The sequence below is a fragment of the Thalassophryne amazonica genome, chromosome 10 (genome assembly GCF_902500255.1).
Source record: "Thalassophryne amazonica chromosome 10, fThaAma1.1, whole genome shotgun sequence".
Classification (NCBI taxonomy): Eukaryota; Metazoa; Chordata; class Actinopteri; order Batrachoidiformes; family Batrachoididae; genus Thalassophryne; species Thalassophryne amazonica.
The window spans coordinates 101,233,647-101,254,614 of NC_047112.1; positions in this window are offsets into that span (position 1 = coordinate 101,233,647).

Here is a 20,968-nt window from a genome sequence, read left to right on the forward strand (position 1 = left end):
AGTGCGGGTACTAGACTGGCCTGCCTGCAGTCCAGACCTGTTACCCACTGAAAATGTGTGGCACATTATTTACTGCAAAATATGACAATGGAGACCCCGGACTGTTGAACAACTGAAGTCATACATCAAGCAAGAATGGGAAAGAATTCCACCTACAAAGCTTCAACAATTCATGTTCTCAGTTCCCAAGTGTTGTTAGAAGGAAAGGTGATGTAACACAGTGGTAAACATACCATTGTCCCAGCTTTTTTGAAACATGTTGCAGGCATCCATTTCAAAATGAGCAAATATTTGCACAAAAACAATAAAGTTTATCAGTTTGAACATTAAATATCTTGTCTTTGTGGTGTATTCAATTGAATATCGGTTGAAGAGGATTTGCAGATCATTGTATTCTGTTTTTATTTACATTTTACACATCGTCCCAACTTCATTGGAATTGGGGTTGTAGTATTTATTTATATACTTGTGCTGCCTCTGTTTTCTGTGTTTTTAATTTAACACGTCATGTGCACTCAGCTGTCATTTCCAGCTGTCAGTGAGTGGCTGGCCGGCCATCAGCTGAGAGGCACCTTGCTGTGCTGTGTGCGCTCAGACGTGGCTGGCCAGTCCAATGTCTGTACATAGTTATCAGCATGTCATGCAAATGTGCTCCCCCCGCATGCCACATGTGCAGTGATGCCGGTAACGCGTTACTAACGCGTTACTCTAATCTGACCACTTCTTTTAGTAACGAGTAATCTAACGCGTTAATCTTTCCAAGTCAGTAATCAGATTAAAGTTACTTCTCCATGTCACTGTGCGTTACTATTATTTTTCATTGTGGGTCGATAGCAGCATTAAACTTGGTCCGTGGGCAGGGGGTCGGGGTTCGACTGAACGTCCCACTTTAAGCGAGCTGTGAGATTTTCATCCGCGGTTTTTTGCAGCTGCTCAACTCGTCATCACCTCTTAAAGGGCGGTGATCAGCACACCTGCACTGAGCTTTACGAAGACATTTTTATACTTTTTTCTGAGCTGAGCCGCTCCGTATCGTCTCGTTAAAAACAGCTGATCCTCGGCGACGCGTCAACAACTAACACTATTTTCCACTCAAATGCACCTAAACTCTCTTTCTGAGGACCACATGATGTGAAAACGCAATAAAACTTTCTTACCTGTAAATCTGGTCCTGTTTTCTGCATAAATAAATGTTATCCATTCTTTGTGCTCAAACGCCAAAGCAGGGGCGAATCCAGATGGGATGGGGGCGTGGGGCAAGGATGTGCCCCCCCCCCCCACAACAGCCCTAGATTAAAGGTCCAGTTTTGAAGCCGTTTTTTACTACAACTACTAATATTGCTTAAAATAATAATAATTTCGACAAGTAAAATGTTTAGAGAGAATTTAAATGTTAGAAAAATGTTAGAATTTAATAGTTACATTTATAAACAATGTAGGTTTGAAATTGCAGGTTTTACTGTTACAGTGCTGTCAACAGTTAAATATGAGGTCAAGAAAGAGGTCTTTATTTTACTTTTTATAAAACAAGTATTTATTTTCATTGAAGTCAAGAAAGGGTGACTATAAAGTGAGTTTTGACAAAACAGGTATCATTGTCATGTCGACGTGGGTTGTTGTCGGCAGCTGGGGAAAGTAACTAAAAAAGTAACTAGTAATCTAACTTAGTTGCTTTTACAATTGAGTAATCAGTAAAGTAACTAAGTTACTTTTTCAAGGAGTAATCAGTAATCAGTAATTGGATTACTTTTTCAAAGTAACTGTGGCAACACTGCACATGTGTTGCAGGCGGACAGCTGGGGGGGAACACATGCAGGCCACATGTGTTGAGGGGTGGGGGGCATGATACATTGGTGCACCATGTGTTGCAGGGGAACACTTGCTTGACATATGTGTTGCTTGGTTACAGCACACTCGTATGGTAATTAGACAATTTTCATAGACAGCTCAAATGTGGTCAACTGCACTCTACTCTCATGCCGAGAGTGAGAATAGCCCCACCTTTTCTAAGAGTCTAGCGTGTGGTGTTGGATGTTCATGTGTGGCACCTGGAATTTGTCCGACACCCGCCGAGATGGGGGTTGAATGGGCACTCGCAGGGCACTCACTCTCTTTTGGTCACTGGTGTGCGCAAATGGTTGTGGCAACAGCTGTACAAGGCGTTTGAGGTGGCTCCGATTACTCACTCGTGTATGTGTGAAGGGGCCCTTATGTTTGGAGAAAGAAGGGAGAGCCGTATAACCCAAAGAACACTGTCCGCACAGTGAAACACAGCATTATGTATTGAGTATTATGTTGTGGGGATGCTTCAGTGCATCTGGAACTGGGAATCTTCTCAAGGTGGAAGGAATCATGAAGAAAGGAGGATATGTGAAGATTTTGACAGGAAACCTCAAGCAGTCAGCAACAAAACTGGGTCTGGGTCATCACATTGTCTTCAAACATAACAATGACTCAAAACATGCATTGCTTCTGGTGAAGAACTACCTCCAGAAGACCAAACTGAGCATTAGTGACTGGCCTGTACAAAGACCTGACTTGAATCACATTGAAAATCTGTGGAGTGAACTGAAAACCAAGGTCCATGCCAGAAGACCAACATATCTGGAGGATTTTGAAAGATTCGTCAAAGAAGAATGGGCTGAGATTCCTCAGGAGACAAGACTGAGACTTGCTGAAAACTACAACAAACAACCACAGTCTGTTATCCAGCAAAAAGGACACACAATTGATGATTAGCATCAGGGGAGCTAATAATTTTGACCCTGGTAGCTTTTGGTTTTTCTGAAATAATTTCATTTCTGTGTGCTAAGTAAAATAATGTAAGCATCCAAAATAAAACTAGGATGTTTAGAAATGCTGCAACAGACTGGCTGTCCAGGGTGTACCCTGCTTCACGCTCTATGACTGTTGGGATAGGCTCCAGCCCCCCGCGACCCTTAATTGGAGTAAGGGGTTGAAGATGAGTGAGTGAGTGAGTGAGTGAGTGAGTGAGTGAGTGAGTGAGTGAGTGAGTGAGTGAGTGAGTGAGTGAGTGAGTGAGTTGTGCAAAATGTGCTGCTCTGCTGAAAATTTCTTGCTCTGTTAAGAAAGCACTTGGGAAAATCTTGAAGAAAATGTTAAATTTCATAGGGGTCCTAATAATTTTGTCCTCATCTGTAAATCACTAAATATCAAAGTTTTTTAAGATGAGTGATTATACCGTTAGCCTCTTACCTTAGCCTTGCTATCTTCCCTTACGGCTGCTCTGCACTGAGCCAATACAAGCCAACAGTAGATGGAGGGGCTCGTTCTGTAACACCCAGCTCCATCCAATTGCATTAATTATATGGTTAGCCCACACTGGTGTTTGTATTCAAAATCAATATTGTGACAATTAATTTCTTTTTAATATCAAGTGAAAAGATGACCCCCAAAACTTCTAAAAATAGTGTCAAATTTTCTAATTGACAAAGTAATTAAGCAACATACTGCTGTATTTTTTATCGTTATTTTTCAAGCAATATTCTGTACTGTTGTTGTTGTTCATTCAGCTGCTCCCGTTTTGTGTTTGGGGTCGCCACAGCAGATACAGCCAGATCCACATTGATAGTTGGCACAAGTTTTACACCGGATGCCCTTCCTGACGCAACTCCAGATCCAGATTCAGGTCAATCAGATTCAGGTCTGGACTCTGGCTGGGTCACTCAAGGTCATTGTCAGGGTCATTGTCCTGCTAAAAGATGAACCGTTTTCCCAGTCTGAGGTCAAGAGCACTCTGGGTCAGGTTTTCATCCAGGGTGTCTCTGTACATTGCTGCATTCATCTTTCCCTCAATCCTGACTAGTCTCCCAGTTCCTGCTGCTGAAAAATATCCCCACAGCATGATGCTGCCACCACCATGCTTCATTGTAGGGATGGTGTCTGGTTTCCTCCAGACATGACACCTGGTATTCATGCCAAAGATTTCAATCTTTTGCCTTTTGGCAAACTCCAGGTAGGCTGCCATCTGCCTTTTACTAAGGAGTGGCTTCCATCTGGCCACTCTAACATACAGGCCTAATTGGTGGATTGCTGGATGGTTCTCCTCTCTCCACAGAGGAATGCTGGAGCTCTGATAGAGTGACCATCAGGTTCTTGATCACCTCCCTGACTAAAGCACTTCTTCCTGATGTGATTATTTAGTTGTTTTTTTTTTTTTTAATAAATTTGAATAAAATTCAGAAGAAACTTTTTTCATGTTGTCATTATGGGGTGTTGTGAGTAGAATTTTGAGGGGAACAAAATGAATTTACTCCATTTTGGAATAAGGCTGCAACAAAACAAAATGTGGAAAAAGTGAACCGCTGTGAATACTTTCCGGATGCACGGTAAATTCCAGTAAATGCATCACAGACTGGGGACCAAAAGTAAGACTGGCTTCATTTTATTTGTTTGTTTTTTTTCACATGGAAATGACCTTAACCCAGTTTCTTAAGCTTATTTACTTTTTCACCTCTATTTGATACAATTACACATTTAATCTGTTTGACTTTTATATTGTTGTTCAGGTACATCAGACAAAGTGTGTCAGAGGTCACCAACCCTGCTCCTGGAGATCACCTGCCCTGCATGTTTTTCATGTGTACCTGCTGCAACCACAGCTGATTAGTCAGCTCTGGTGTTTCCTGGCTCTTAACTGGCTGAACACTCCTGACTGGGTGGAGCTGGGAGGGTTGGAAAACTTGCAGGACAGGTGATCTCCAGGGGCAAGGTTGGTGACCCCTGTATCAGCTTTGGCACAAGGAAATAGAGATGTGGTATTTTTATTTGCTGCGTCCCCAAATATAGTTACACATTTTGTAGCAGTTGGAATATGAAAGATCGCTGAGTAAAACTCCCCCTACATCGAAATACTTAGTATGTAGTCAACATCGGTTCGTACATACTACCCATCTGTTACTGTAGTACATACTAGAAGTAAGAGAGTGAGTAGTGGGGACACAATTCGTATGTGTCTTTTGATGCGGATGTTTACAGATGATGCATATGCACATATTGCGAAAATTTTTATGTTGCAATGACAGATTTTTTTAAGCAGTTGCTAACATATATTTGTACATACATACATTGCCATGACCCCTTGCATTCCTCTATCATTTTCATGCACAGTCTGCTGTGAATTTTCCTGAAACTTTGCATACCAGGCTCCAGCTGCATGATGTGATTGCACAGTGCTGTCTGTTTGTTTGTGTACTTTTGATAAAGTTGATCACTCTGGTATCATTTGACTACTTCTACACACTGAGTATTCAGCTACCCTAAGGATGGTTCATACTGCTTTTTCTGTGCCAGAGAGTATGTGTGTGTGTGTGTGTGTGTGTGTGTGTGTGTGTGTGTGTGTGTGTGTGTGTGTGTGTGTGTGTGTGTGTGTGTGTGTGTGTGTGTGTGTGTGTGTGTGTGTGTGTGTGTGTGTGTGTGTGTGTGTGTGTGTGTGTGTCCTAGTTAGTCCATCAATAGCCATTTATTCCTCTTCTGTTTTACAGGAATGCTGTTGATGGGAACAAAAAGCTGCATGCCATCTATGACACAAGGTAAGAATGGCTGCTAAGTGCTGATTTTTCTGGAGAGAAACAGCTCAAGTAAATGCAGTTATTTGTTGTTGCAAGTTGTCCCTGGTTCATGCCACAGCCACCCTTACCACTTTCATGAAGGATATCCATGACATGTGCCAAGTCAACATGTGGATCCATAGTGGATCTGCTCTGGTGACAAGCCAAAAGAAATTAGTTCATTCATTCTTTCATTCATTTGCTATACCCGCTTACTCCAACTAAGTGTCACAGAGGGCAGGAGCCTATCCCAGTAGTCATAGGGTACACCCCGGACAAGACACCAGTCTATCGCAGGGCCAAAAGAAATTAGTGCTGCATATGCAAAAGCTGTATATTCTACCACTATGTACCATAACAAAGTATGCATTGCTAGAAGGACCTTCAGGGCCCATTCTCCATGCAAAGCCTTGAAAGTCCAAGATAAAATGACAGATTCAAAAACAGCTGATCCTGGATTTGCTGTGAGGAATCCAGGAGGCTGCAACAGGAGAATGTCACTGTTGGGTACTAAGGCTCATCATGTGGCTGTATACAACCCCAATTCCAATGAAGTTGTGACATTGTGTGAAATGTAAATAAAAACAGAATACAATATTTTACAAATCCTCTTCAACCTATATTCAATTGAATACACCACAAAGACAAGATATTTAATGTGCAAACTGATAAACTTTGTTGTTTTTGTGGAAAAAAATTTGGGAACTGAGGACACTAATTGTGAGTGTCATGACTGGGTATAAAAGGAGCATCCCCAAAAGTCTCTGTCCTTCACAAGCAAAGATGGGGCGAGGATCACCACTTTGTGAACAACTGCGTGAAAAAAATAGTTCAACAGTTTAAGGACAATGTTTCTCAATGTTCAATGGCAAGAAATTTAGGGATTCCATCATCTACAGTCCATAATATAATCAGAAGATTCAGAGAATCTGAAGAATGTTCTACATGTAAGCGGCAAGGCCGAAAACCAACATTGAATGCCCATGACCTTTGATCCTTCAGGTGGTACTGCATTAAAAACTGACATCATTGTGTAAATGATCTTACCGCGTGGGCTCAGGAACACTTCAGAACACCAATGTCAGTTAACACAGTTTATCGCTACTTCTACAAGTGCAAGTTAAAACTCTACCATGCAAACCGAAAGCCATACATCAACAACATCCAGAAATGCCGCCGCCTTCTCTGGGCCTGAGCTCATTTGAAATGGACAGACGCAAAGTGGAAAAGTGTGCTGTGGTCTGATGAGTCCACATTTCAAATTGTTTTTTGGAAATATGGACATCGTGTCCTCCAGACAAAGGAGGAAAAAGACCATCCAGATTGTTACCAGCGCAAAGTTCAAAAGCCAGCATCTGTGATGGTATGGGGGTGTGTTTGTGCCCATGGCATGGGCAACTTATACATCTGTGATGGCACCATCAATGCTGAAAGGTACATCCAGGTTTTGGAGCAACACATGGTGCCATCCAAGCAACGTCTTTTTCAGGGACGTCCTTGCTTATTTCAGCAAGACAATGCCAATCCACATTCTGCACATGTTACAACAGCGTGGCTTCGTAGTAAAAGAGTGCAGGTACTAGACTGGCCTGCCTGCAGTCCAGACCTGTCGCCGATTGAAAATTATGAAGCACAAAATACGACAACTGAGACCTCAGACTGTTGAACAACTGAAGTCGTACATCAAGCAAGAATGGGAAAGAATTCCACCTACAAAGCTTCAACAATTAGTGTCCTCAGTTCCCAAACGCTTATTGAGGGTTGTTAGAAGGAAAGGTGATGTAACACAGTGGTAAACATACCACTGTCCCAACTTTTTTGAAACGTATTGCAGGCATCCATTTCAAAGTGAGCAAATATTTGCACAAAAACAATAAAGTTTATCAGTTTGAAGATTAAATATCTTGTCTTTATGGGGTATTCAATTGAATATAGTTTGAAGAGAATTTGCAAATCATTGTATTCTGTTTTTATTTTCATTTTACACAAAGTCCCAACAGCATTGGAATTGGGGTTGTAGGCCAATGAAGGCAACAGTGTAGCTGCCTGACAAAGAAGATGATGTCGATGGTGGATCTGCCTGCCCTGAAGCCGCACTGAGACTGGGTACACATGCACTGCCAGGACTTGCAGTCAAGCCATAATGACTCTGGCAAACTGTTGGGTATTTTCTCCTCCAAACATTTTTAAAACCTTTAACAAGACAAACAGAGTCAAGAAACACCAGTGAGACAGAAAGTCAAATTTTACGCGCGGAGTGCAGTCAGGCTGTACACCAAGGCTACACTAAAGTCTGGCCTGCTTTTCCGCTCTTTTTATTAAGAGACGCCCTCATCACATAAACAAAAAACTTGTCCTAAGGGTGGGGGTGATGACGCAAGACAAGTTTCTTCCCGTAACATAAACGCATACGTCAATAAGTGCAGCTGTAAGGAAGAACACTTTCTTTTACACAGGTCAGCACATCTCGTTCGTCTGTTGCAGTTATCAGCTGTTCTGCATCTGCCTGAAGTGTCCTGTCCTTCACACTCCTTCACACTAAGCACCACATCACAACAGTCAAAACGTTCTCTTACTCCCAGTCGTTAGAGGCTGCGAAAACAAAGTTATATTATAATAATAAGTACATCCAGCCCTTCATTCCCAGCTCAGATTGACCCCAGAGTGCTAAAACAAAATTGAATTCTCAGGATTGCGTTAAGACAGGTGCAAAACAGCACAACACCGTTCTCATGAGAAAGAAGACAAAGCTAAAACAAGGTTGAATAACACGTACATTCTCAGGGTGAAGTGCAAAACAGCACAACACCGTTCTCATGAGAAAGAAGACAAAGCTAAAACAAGGTTGAATAACACGTACATTCTCAGGGTGAAGTGCAAAACAGCACAACACCGTTCTCATGAGAAAGAAGACAAAGCTAAAACAAGGTTGAATAACACGTACATTCTCAGGGTGAAGTGCAAAACAGCACAACACCGTTCTCATGAGAAAGAAGACAAATGTACAAATGTTTAACAGTGATAACATATATACAAAATCTTTAACATTCCCCTCCTGTTTATCGCCTGTTAAACATACAGTAGGCATCACTCAGCTTAGCACTTCTTTTTGAGATTTTCACTAAGAGGTTCATCATGGTATGTTCTCTCTATAGGCTTACACCCCAGAGGTGATGTCATCATTGTCACCATCATCGGTGTCTGGGTCATCATACTTCCATTGGTCTGGGACAGGTCAGGAGAGCCATCGTCCTCCTCGTCGTCGTCTGTCCCCAGAAGTGGATATGATGCCGGACCCCCTCCTGGTCCTGGACTTATTGCTGTGGTTATCATTCTATTTACAAGGCCTCGGAGACATGGAATACAACAACATCCACACAATGTTAGAATTGCAGCAAATACTGCTATAGACACTAATAGTGAAGAAATCAAAGACCTCCATTTTCCCATCCCTTCCAGCCACCAATCCCAGCCTTCGGTGTTTACTCCACTGTGCTCTTTCATCTTCCTGTTCAACGTCCTCAGCCCGTCAATGGCTTGAGTGAGACTGCCGTCTGCAGCCGTGTTGTTGGGAATGAATGTGCAGCATTGTTCTCCGAACATGGCACAAACACCTCCTTTCTCTGCCAACAACATATCCAGAGCAATACGATTCTGGAAGGCCATAAGGGACGTGGCTTCTAACTGTGAATGGACAGCCTTAAATCCTTCCTCAGTCCAATTTCCTAATTTCTGTACATTGTAGTGGATGTAGTTTATTCTGTCCACGTTTTTATTAATTGAACACCACCAACAGATGGAAGATTCGAATCCAGCTGCTATTTGATCAACCAGTTTATACTCGTCAGGCACTCCCCTGGGGACTCCTATTGCGTCAATATATGTTGGATTTCCCACTCCTTTCCAATCTCTTTTTACTCTATGTCTGGCTATGCCTTTCTGCCAATCTTCAGGAATAAGAGAGGCTGCATATGTCGTAACGTCTTCAGGGGTCATGGGTATGGCTTCAACTGGTAACAATAATGATATTAATGCACAATAACCTGACACATTTCGTGGCAGTCTGTCAAAGATTCTGTTATCCCCACACCACCACCATACGTCACTCCTCCCGACAGGTTTGAATGTGGGAGTACTATGGACCACATTCTTACACCAGGCGGTGTGGTTTAAGCTACCCAAAGTCTTACTTGTCCCTGTCAAGTGTACACATGTATGGTTAGCATGCCCAACTTTGCTTGAGAATAAAGGTTTAATCTTAGTCAATTTGGTCACTGGATAGATCTTGTCCCACTTAGAACAATTGTTGTTTGCCGCAATGTATGTCTGTGTCATAGCAGTCAGTAGACAGTCTTTGGGTAATGCTGCCGGTATTACCTGTAATATAGGTCTGGGTCCCATACATACAACACAGTCCTTCTTTGCTGCTAGTCCTGCTTGTTCTGCCATTAAAAGCCAATTATTATTTTGTCCACTAATTCCTGTAGTTACTAGGAACCAGTCATCTGCCTTCATGTCTTTTGTGCCTTGTACGGACACCCCCTTTGCTTGTATGGGCACCCCCTTTGCTTGTATGGACACCCCCTTTGACGTACTTAATTCGGTCAATATTGGTTGCTGTACTCTATCTGTTTCACAGAGGAAAAAATGGAAATACGGATCTTTTCCTTGTTTGTATACCCAAAGGAGGAACAACCAACAGTCTCCCTCTATATCAGGTGGGAATATGGTTCCTTTTTCTGTGGTATTCACCACTATAGACAGCTTATCATCTGTTTGATACATTTTGAGAATTTGACTCTGGTACTTAGCCCACTCGGTTTGTGCCCATCTTGGTGTCCATCTACTCCATTCATTGACTACCAACGTTTCCCATCTCCTATCTTGTTGATCGTTGGTCATATACCATGAGAAACTATTTCCGTAATTAGTCCCTCTGTCACCATCTGGCATTCCATGGGTAAGAGCACTATATGGTACAGAGATGATCACAGAAGTATTTCTAGGAATGCAGGCTTGTACACCAAATCGGTACGCATTATTCCCATCACAGCTATGTACTGTGGCATTTATTATCGGACTGGGGTCTTCGTTACTTCTTTTTGGTCTCTGCAATCTGCGGATGTGATCCTTATTATCATGTCCCTTGCTCATGGCTTTTAATAATAATCCCAATTCAAAAAAGAAAAGTAGCATAACAAGGACTGTCCGTGGGGTCCAGAAACCCTCGTTCTTTTTCTTTTTTTCTTTCGCCATTTCTGCACACTACAGCACACCTATGTTCAAAACAGTGGCTTCTTAACGTCTTCTGCTAGCTTTCGTGTCTAACCTGGATCTTAACACCAAGCTCACACACTATTACTAGTCTTGTCCTACTGTTCTTACTGTTTGTCTGTGTCTGCAGAAATGACTTTCTTACAGTGAGTTAAATGAATCCATGTACTTCTTTCCCCAATTTTCAAAGCTGTGGGTGCTGTGAGTAGTACTTGATAGGGCCCTTCCCATTTAGGTGAATGCCAGTGTTTTCTCTTGATGCTTCTTATCAACACCCAGTCTCCAGGTACCACTTTAGGGTCCTCCTGTGGAGAAATGGGATCATCAGTGTTTGGAACTCTCCCTCGTTGTCCTTCTAACATTTTTCTCATGTAATCCACCAAATTGGCTTCCTCAGGTACATCCCAAATTTGTCCATAATATGGCAATCGATATTTTCTGCCAAACAATGTTTCATACGGTGTCAACCCCATGGTACTAGTTATGTTTATATACATTTTTACCAAATCTACACAATGCGTCCATGGTCTGCCTGTTTCCTCCATTGTCTTTCTAAGTCTGTTTTTTACTGTTCCATTCATCCTTTCCACTAATCCGGCGCTTTGTGGATGATAAGCACAATGATTTTTGAGATTAACCTGTAGTGCTTCTCCTACGTATTGCACTATTGTATTAACAAAATGCGCTCCATTATCTGAATAGACTGTTTCTGGTATTCCAAATCGTGGGATGATGTCTTTGCATAATGCTTTAGCCACTGTAAGTGAATCTGCATGTTTTGTAGGGAACAATTCTACCCATTTTGAGAAGGCATCAATTATGACTAAACAAAATTCCTTCCCTTCATGTTTACTCAGCTGTATATAATCCATATGAATCACTTGAAAGGGATATTGTGGTGTTGGAAATGTACCTCTTTGGGGTCTCAAATTGCCTTGTGAGTTGTGTTTTGCACATATCATGCATGCTCTACCATGCTGTTTTGCATATGCATCGAACCCATAAAGACAAAAAATAGATTGCAATTGCGATATCATACCCCCTGATGAGACATGCGTCACGCCATGGCTCATAATAGCTGCCCATTTAAACATATTTTTTGGCAATATGGGTTTCTTTTGTGGTCATACGTACAAGTCATTTGCATACGTAGCTCCTTTAGCTATCCACATTTGTTTTTCTCTGTCAGTTGCCTGCTGTTGCATGTCAGCAAGCAGTGTATGACCTAAATGCAAATCTGGAGTAGTTTCCTGTACAACAAAAATAGAAGAAGCTGCTGCTGCCTCTTTTGCTGCTCTGTCAGCAAAATCATTTCCTTTTGAAACACTGTCAGAGCCTTTGGTGTGAGCCGCACATTTGCATATAGCAATTTGTTGAGGCAACTTCACAGCTTGCAGTAGGGCAGTTAGGAGAGTGGCATGAGTCACTGGCTTTCCAGATGATGTCACCATTCCACGCTCCTCCCACAGTTTTGCAAACACATGCACTGTGCTGAAAGCGTACTGGCTGTCTGTATAAATTGTTACAGCCGTACCTTTAAACAGATAGCAAGCTGCAGTTAAGGCAACTAATTCAGCTGCTTGTGCTGAAAATGACGATGGCAATGAAGCAGAATCTAATACTTCCGAATTTGTGACGACAGCATATCCAGATTGCGTTTGTCCATAAGCATTTTTAGTGGAAGAACCATCCACATACACGATTGTACTGTTTGGGATGGGTGTGTCCCGGAGGTCTGGGCGTGCTTTCGTACAGACTGTTGCTACATCAAGACAATTGTGCGGCTCACCATCCTCAGGTAAAGGTATCAATGTGGAGGGATTCAATGTTGTACATCGCTCTACCGTAAGGTGTGGCTGTGATAATAGCAAGGACATGCACGAAAGATGTCTTGCTGGGGACAAAAGGCTCATGTTTGTCTGCAACAGAAGTGCAGAGACTGCATGTGGAACTTTCAATGTCAGCTGATGGAATAGAACAACATTACTGCTACTTTGAACAGCCATAGAGGCTGCAACAACAGCCTGTACACATGGTGGTAAAGCACTTGCTACTGCATCCAATTTAGATGAGTAGTAGGCAACTGGCCTCAATTTTGAGCCATACACTTGAACCAAAACACTAGTCATGAACTTATTCTTACAATCAACTGTTTGAATGAATGGTTTACTATAATCTGGTAGTGCCAAAACTGTGGATGACACTAATGTTTGTTTTACTTTTACAAAGGCTTCCTCAGCATCTTTGTTCCATTCCAACACGGTTGACATTGAAATATCATCCTTGTACATCAAATCAGAAAGTGGACTAGTCAACTCTGCATAGCAAGGAATCCATGCCCTGCAGTAATTAGTCAATCCAAGAAATGACATCATCTGCTTTTTGGTTTGTGGTTTTGGAGCGTGCAAAATTGCTTCCTTCCTGTCAGACAGGATCGTGCGCCCTGTGGCTGATAATTCATGTCCTAAATATTTTACTTTATCCCTACACAACTGAACTTCGTTTCTACTCACTCTGTGGCCATTGTCAAATAAGAAACATAATAATGCTACTGTGTCAGTTATGCAGTTTTCTCGTGTGTCAGAGGCAATCAAAATGTCATCAACATACACTAATAGTTGGCTATCTGCCGGTGGAACGAAATTGGCTAAACATGCTGACATGACTTGAGAATAAATAGTTGGACTCTCTGCGTAACCCTGCGGTAATCTGGTGAATGTATATCGTTGTCCTTTAAAGGTAAAAGCAAACCAGAATTGACTATCTGGATGAACTGGCACAGAGAAAAATGCATTACTTATGTCAATTACTGAGAAACTATTAGAATTTGGTCTCAGCGAATTTAACAAGGTGTGTGGATCTGGGACACATGGTGCTCTTTTAATCACAGCAGCATTTACTGCCTGCAGATCTTGAATCATTCTCCACCCCACTGAGGGCGGAGCCTTTTTTACAGGAAATATGGGTGTGTTACATGGTGAATCTGGACATGGCACTATTACTCCTGCTGTTAATAAATCCTCTATTACTGGCCTGATTCCGTCAATTGCATCAGGTTTTAATGGATACTGTCTTACACATGGTCTGTATTCTGTTTTTGGCCTTATAACTACAGGTTGTGCATTTTTAATCAGTCCTACATCTGAAGGACCTGTTGTCCACAATCCTGACGGTACTGAAGAGAGAAGAGCATCTTCTTCAGGACTCAACTGAAACACTCAGGATTGTGAAGTGGACACATCAATGTGTGTTCCAGCTGTCAGCACCAATGAGACATTAACTGGCACTTTATACAACTTGGTTGATGGACTGAACTCCGTTCGTGGTCCAACTCTGCTCCAATCAGAGGCTGACAAAGCTGTTATGACTGTCAGTCCCAATTCTTGCCATTCTGTCAAATATGGCTTACAAAGTGACATATGTAATGGCATACCTGTGAATCTCAATTTTGATACATCTTCAGTGGCGCCTGTTACTGTTATGACAGCTGTTGAGTTGCCATCATGAATCAAATCGGTCATTGTCAGCTTCACAGGTGAAATGTTTTTCAATTTAGTTTCATAGTCACCATCCGGACCTGCAGGATCTTTATGCCACATTGTGACATGCAGGTCAGGTGGTGACATCTTTTGTTCAGGATTTTTTAGTAGGGCTGTCGCTTGCAAGACGACATCTTTACCCCATCCTGCAGCATCTTCTCCTGACATGTCAAATGTATAGTAATAGTGGAATGTGGGGTCAGCGCTTTCTTCTCTTACCATGTTAACGCCTCCTGTGCGTTCAACAACTAATTTCCCTTGTTCCACAATTATGGACAAGCCCAATGCAGTCAATCCGTCTCGTCCTAGGAGGTTAACTGGACATTGTGGCATGCTCAACACTGACATAGTACACGTCAGGCCAAATGGATCTGTCAACGTTATGGGTTTGGTGATAGGGACGTCTGATGTTTGTCCATTTGCAGAGCGAACCCTAAAGATTTCGTTGCTCAATTGATGGACAGGTATGTTGTCATTACATGTGGTTCTACATGCTCCTGTATCACAAAGGAATGTCACTGGTCGTCCATTTACCAACAAAGTCACTTCTGGTTTTGGTACCGGATTTCCCAGCAAGGCACACAGATCCATATCACAATCAGACTGCCTATCTGATGTGGAATCATGGATTATGGATTCTAGTCATTGTGGATACTGTGGCTGCGGAGGATTATTCCGTTGTGGAATTCTCCCTGCTGCTCCCTCAGTAGGTGGATTCGGACAATTTCTATACATATGTCCCTCTCTTCCACAGTTCCAACAAATCAGGGGACCACGTGGTGGCCCTCCCTGTCTGTGCTGCTGTTGTGGTTGCCAGGGTCCTCGATGTTGTGGCTGTCCACCTTGTCTATTTTGCCATGGCTTTTTGGGGCGTTTGCACTGCTTCTGCTGTCTTAAGTTACCCTGTTGGTAACATATTTCATCATCTCCGTGTGCTACATACACTCCTTTGTCGCTGTTTCTTGTCTTTTTCTGCTTTAAGACTTCTTCTGCATGACAGCAGTGTGTATGTGTTTCTTCCAATGTGCCTGTAGGCAATCCAATCCAATGTTTCTGTATCCAAGCTTTTATATCCTTATTGGAATGTTGGATCAGAGCGTTTTTCAATTGTTGTTCATACACAGGTGTTCCTGGCAATATGCCACTATGGACCCTAAATACACTCTCAAATCTGCATCTAAACTCTGTCCATGGCTCTCCTTCTTTCTGAGTTGTCCTGGTAATTTCAGTATAATTTATCTTTGGTCCTAACACTCCTTTTGCATGTGTAATCATAGCTTCCACTCTTGTGTCTAAGACTAGATCATCATGTGTCAGTGGTACGCCTTGTTGATCTGCAGGATTCCAGTCTCCGCGTACCTGACTCCATTTAGGGCCACATGCTTTCATCCACACCTGTTGGACTTCAGGTCCATTAAGGTGGTAAGATGTTCTAATGTTTTCTATATCCTGCATAAAGCCCTCGATATCGACATGTGGCGATGGCATCATGTCGACTGCTGCTTTGATATCATCGGCATTCCATGTCCGATAAACGAACATGGTTGATAGCTGTCCTGCTGTTCCTGCACGAGGATTTGGTACTTCTATCATAGGATAGGCACCTCCCTGATCACTATGTTCCACCATGGGAGGGGCTGTAGGCACTTTCGCTTGACTGCGTGGTTGTGGTTTTTCTGGTTTTTCTCTTTTTACCTTAGGTTTTACTGCCAAATCATACTGTGGTGGCGGTACATCGTCATCCTCTGGTAGAGGAGATAAAGGTCTCTTTGTCACCGACGATCCAGCCGGCGGTGATTGTTGAGGCTGTTCTGGCTCTCTGTGCTGAATTATCACATCTTCTTCTGCCTTACCTACAGCTTTCTTTTTCCTTGCTTTCTCTAATCGTCGCTTCTCTGCTCCTTTCTGTCTGTTCTCTGCTTCTTCCTCCCAAAATGCCACTAAATCTGCCCCTACTTTCTGCATCTTTTTCTCATCACCTTTATGTTCCCGTTCTAACTCCTTCTTCAGCTTTTGTATGCTGATCAGGTTCAGTCGTCCGTCAAAGTCATGTTTATGTTATGTGTCGGACGCAGCTCGGAGAACCGACCAGCGTTTGAAGGACCCAGTATGAAATAAGCAGAGCACGGTACAAAGGCTAACTGAATTTAATACATAACAGTGATAATATAACAAAGATAATATAACAAAAAGGTGCGGCCTGGCGTGGTGCGCTCCCAGCAGCGCTAACGGTCCGGAGCCAGAAGCTGTTTCGGACCCAAGGACCCCGCCGACACCCCCCAGGTGGCCGCAACAACCGAGTCTGTGAAAGAAGGAACCATTATGTGAGTCCACACTCTACACACAGAACACTTAAAGGTGTACAAACAGCAAACACTTCCTGGCTTGATTACTGATCAGCTTCCCAACCTGCAGGCATGGAACATCCCGTTCACAAAACTCCACCGCAGTGGAAGCTGATACATGACTAACATACAGCTCAATACAATAAGGTGTGAGGGACACCACATTTACTGACTGTATAACTGTTAGTCACAAAATCTAACGTACCTCAGGAAGTTTGCTGACGAGCGTGAGACCTCACCCCCTCCTCTTTCACAGACTGTGCATCAAACCTGGACGTTTCTCAGCATCCGCTGCTGATGAGATGGCTCCCGAGACGACGATCTCACCCGTCTGGTCACAAGGTCGAGTCTCTGGCAAATACACACTGTGCATTCCAGTCTTAAATGCCAACATGCTCCAATCCAGCCAGATGCACCTCAGCTGTGAGTCCTGACGAGTCGCAGGTGATCAGGGTGAGGTCCTGACAGCCTCAGCAACACAGCCACTCAGTCCCAAATGCACGCCACCTGGGAGGAAAACAAAAAGACAAACAAACCGGCAGCCAGGCCCCCCCAGCCATATAACAGTACCCCACCCTCACGGGAAGCCTCCCGGCGACCACACACACCTGGCCCAGGAGAAACACCCCCCTCCAGGGACCATGGCTGGAAACCGCGTCTGCGTTCGTCCTCCAACAGACTGGTTGAACTGGCTGCATCTTTGCCCTTGTTTGACAGTCTCAGCACAGGTGTGGCCAGGAGTTCCTACACCTGTGCGGTCAGCCTTTAACCAAACATGTGTGATTAGTCATAACACAAAACAACCAAAACACCCCCCCCGCCCCAGGGGACCGTCCCATCAAACCCCAGGGAAGGGGAAAAAGGAAAAACAACCCAAACCCAAGCCTACAAACAAAAATACTAAAACACCCCCCCCCCCCCCCCCCCCAGAGGACCGTTCCATCAAACCCCAGGGAAGGGGAGAAAAGAAAAACAACCCACATGTAAGCTCACAAACAAAAATGCCAAAATACCCCCCCTCCGCCCCCCCAAACGACACGCAGGGACCAACACCCCCCAGAGGGCCACCCGCCAGCTCCAGGAGTAATAACCACGGCCGAGGTCCCTCTGGGATCCACTGTCACCCACGGGGACTACCAGCGCCCCCCAGAGGACCACTCGTCAACCCCAGGAGACGCCTCCCCTCACGACCAATGGACCCAGCCCCGGCCGTCCACGGCTAGATGGACCCAACGCCTTTTCCCCCCCAGAGGACACCACAGTCAAACCCTGAGGGCGGAAACTGGGGGAGGGAAAACAAAAAAAAAACCCAAACCCCCCCCCCTCCCCTCCCGGGTGCAGAGGCCACCTGGGAAACGCCCAGCACAACCTAACTGCACCCCTCCAGCAATGCCGACACTACGGCACACCCGGCTGGAGTCAGAGGAGAAGAGAGGGCACAACAAAAAACAAAGAGAAAAAACAACCCAAATACCACCCCATCACCCCCCAGGGGACCGTTCCATCTAACCCTGGGGATGTGAAACAAAAAGAAACAAAAGAAAAAAAAAACAGACCAACACACAGTTGTTTGGGTCCCCGTTTTTCTTTTTTTTTTTTTTTTTTTGTTCTTGTTTAGCAAAGGCTACCGGGTCACACCCCCAGACAAATAGTGGGCAACAAAAAAGAAAAGGCCACACAAAAACCAACTCAAAAAACACCCACACAAAATGAACTAACACAAAACAAATCAGTGAGTTATACCGTCAAGCTCAACCAAATGGAACACACCTGTTCCTACTCCAGAGCTTGACGGTACCGTGATTCAGTCACCACAAGGGGGAACCAGAGTGCTAAAAATGAAAAAACCCCTTGGGCGACAGAAAAAAACAAACGAGCTGCTTTTGTGTGTGCAGCTGAGTGCAACACACAACCAAAATGTGCTCAACTAAATAACGCCGGAGCTGATACAACAGACGCAGTAGTTACCTTTCTCCGGGGAAACGGGGCTATGACTGTAACACAGGAAGCCCAGCGACCCGTGCTAACAGAGCTCCGCCGTGCGCGTGAACCCATTACAAACGCACTCTTGCAGCTCCCGTTTACACCTCTTATCCGGTCGGAGTGTGACGCGAAGCCGTCGCCAGTCACACTCCACCACGACCCACGGATAAGGCACAACACAGGAACACGGCTGCAAGAGAACACAAATTAGTATCCAGTAATGGGTTTCAAACACGCACCTTCCGGGCGGAGAGCCCCGCAACTGATCCGGATAACCACTGAACGTCTGCTGCCGCCTTCCCGGCGCGTTACCGTCTCTGCTACCGCTGGGTCCGTGATGTTTGGCCAGAGACTACTGTTATGTGTCGGACGCAGCTCGGAGAACCGACCAGCGTTTGAAGGACCCAGTATGAAATAAGCAGAGCACGGTACAAAGGCTAACTGAATTTAATACATAACAGTGATAATATAACAAAGATAATATAACAAAAAGGTGCGGCCTGGCGTGGTGCGCTCCCAGCAGCGCTAACGGTCCGGAGCCAGAAGCTGTTTCGGACCCAAGGACCCCGCCGACACCCCCCAGGTGGCCGCAACAACCGAGTCTGTGAAAGAAGGAACCATTATGTGAGTCCACACTCTACACACAGAACACTTAAAGGTGTACAAACAGCAAACACTTCCTGGCTTGATTACTGATCAGCTTCCCAACCTGCAGGCATGGAACATCCCGTTCACAAAACTCCACCGCAGTGGAAGCTGATACATGACTAACATACAGCTCAATACAATAAGGTGTGAGGGACACCACATTTACTGACTGTATAACTGTTAGTCACAAAATCTAACGTACCTCAGGAAGTGTGCTGACGAGCGTGAGACCTCACCCCCTCCTCTTTCACAGACTGTGCATCAAACCTGGACGTTTCTCAGCATCCGCTGCTGATGAGATGGCTCCCGAGACGACGATCTCACCCGTCTGGTCACAAGGTCGAGTCTCTGGCAAATACACACTGTGCACTCCAGTCTTAAATGCCAACATGCTCCAATCCAGCCAGATGCACCTCAGCTGTGAGTCCTGACGAGTCGCAGGTGATCAGGGTGAGGTCCTGACAGCCTCAGCAACACAGCCACTCAGTCCCAAATGCACGCCACCTGGGAGGAAAACAAAAAGACAAACAAACCGGCAGCCAGGCCCCCCCAGCCATATAACAGTTTATTTATCCAGGTCTCCAATTTCTTTGTTGCTTTTGGATTTTTTGCTTCCATAAATTTCCAGTTGTCAGTTGATAAATTTTCCTTATTTTTAGACGTCTTACCCCCCATTTTTATTATATTTTTTATCCCTTGTTATAATTTGGACTTCAGACTGGGGCACACCTAGGGTGTTGTAAATCTGAAGTTTTCACACTTTCTTTGGACGTGACAATCAATTTGCCGTTGTGTGGTTGATTCCTTTCACCTTCCCGTAGGAAGCGGAATCACTTGCCTCTGCTTCCACACGCACGGTTGTCACTAACGTTGTCCAAAGTATTACACTTTCACACAGTTATTTACACTTACACAATACACTATGTACACATAGAAACACTTTTAATAATCGTACGCGTATTCTTATGCCAGGGGAGCTCGCCCTCCCGTGAAATTTAACTAATGTCCCGCATTAGGGGACTCCGCCGTCCCTGCCAAATTTAACTGCTTTTTTACAGTGCACGTATTTCTACCCGGGATTTCCTTTACGTATTAAAACAGAGGAGTCCGTATCCTCCTTCCGGAATTTAACTACGTGCGTCCCTCGCAACCGTAGAGGAGTCCGCCCTCCTTACAGAGTTTAACTGTGTTTCATTAACAGACGATTCTGTATCATCGCTTACGGAGTTTAACTGTTTTATGTGATCACTTTTATCCCCTACCGGTACGCGTATATAAACAGAGGAGTCCGCACCCTCCTTACAGAGTTTAACTGCTTTGCATTAACAGACGATTCTGTATCATCGCTTGCGGAATTTAACTGTTTATGTGATCTGATCACCACTCACTCAGTACTGTTTACAAAGAAATTTTACTCACTGACTCGACTTCCTGTCTGTCTTCTTCGGGAAAATCTCGTCAACCAGACGATGCCAACGGTGGTCGACAATTGCAGACACCATCAATCGATCGATCGGACCTTGGCCAAGGATTTACGTCTGGACTTGACGACCTCCGCCGGACACCTCCGGTGTTGTTGAGATCCCGGACGAGCCCCCAGTCAATGTTG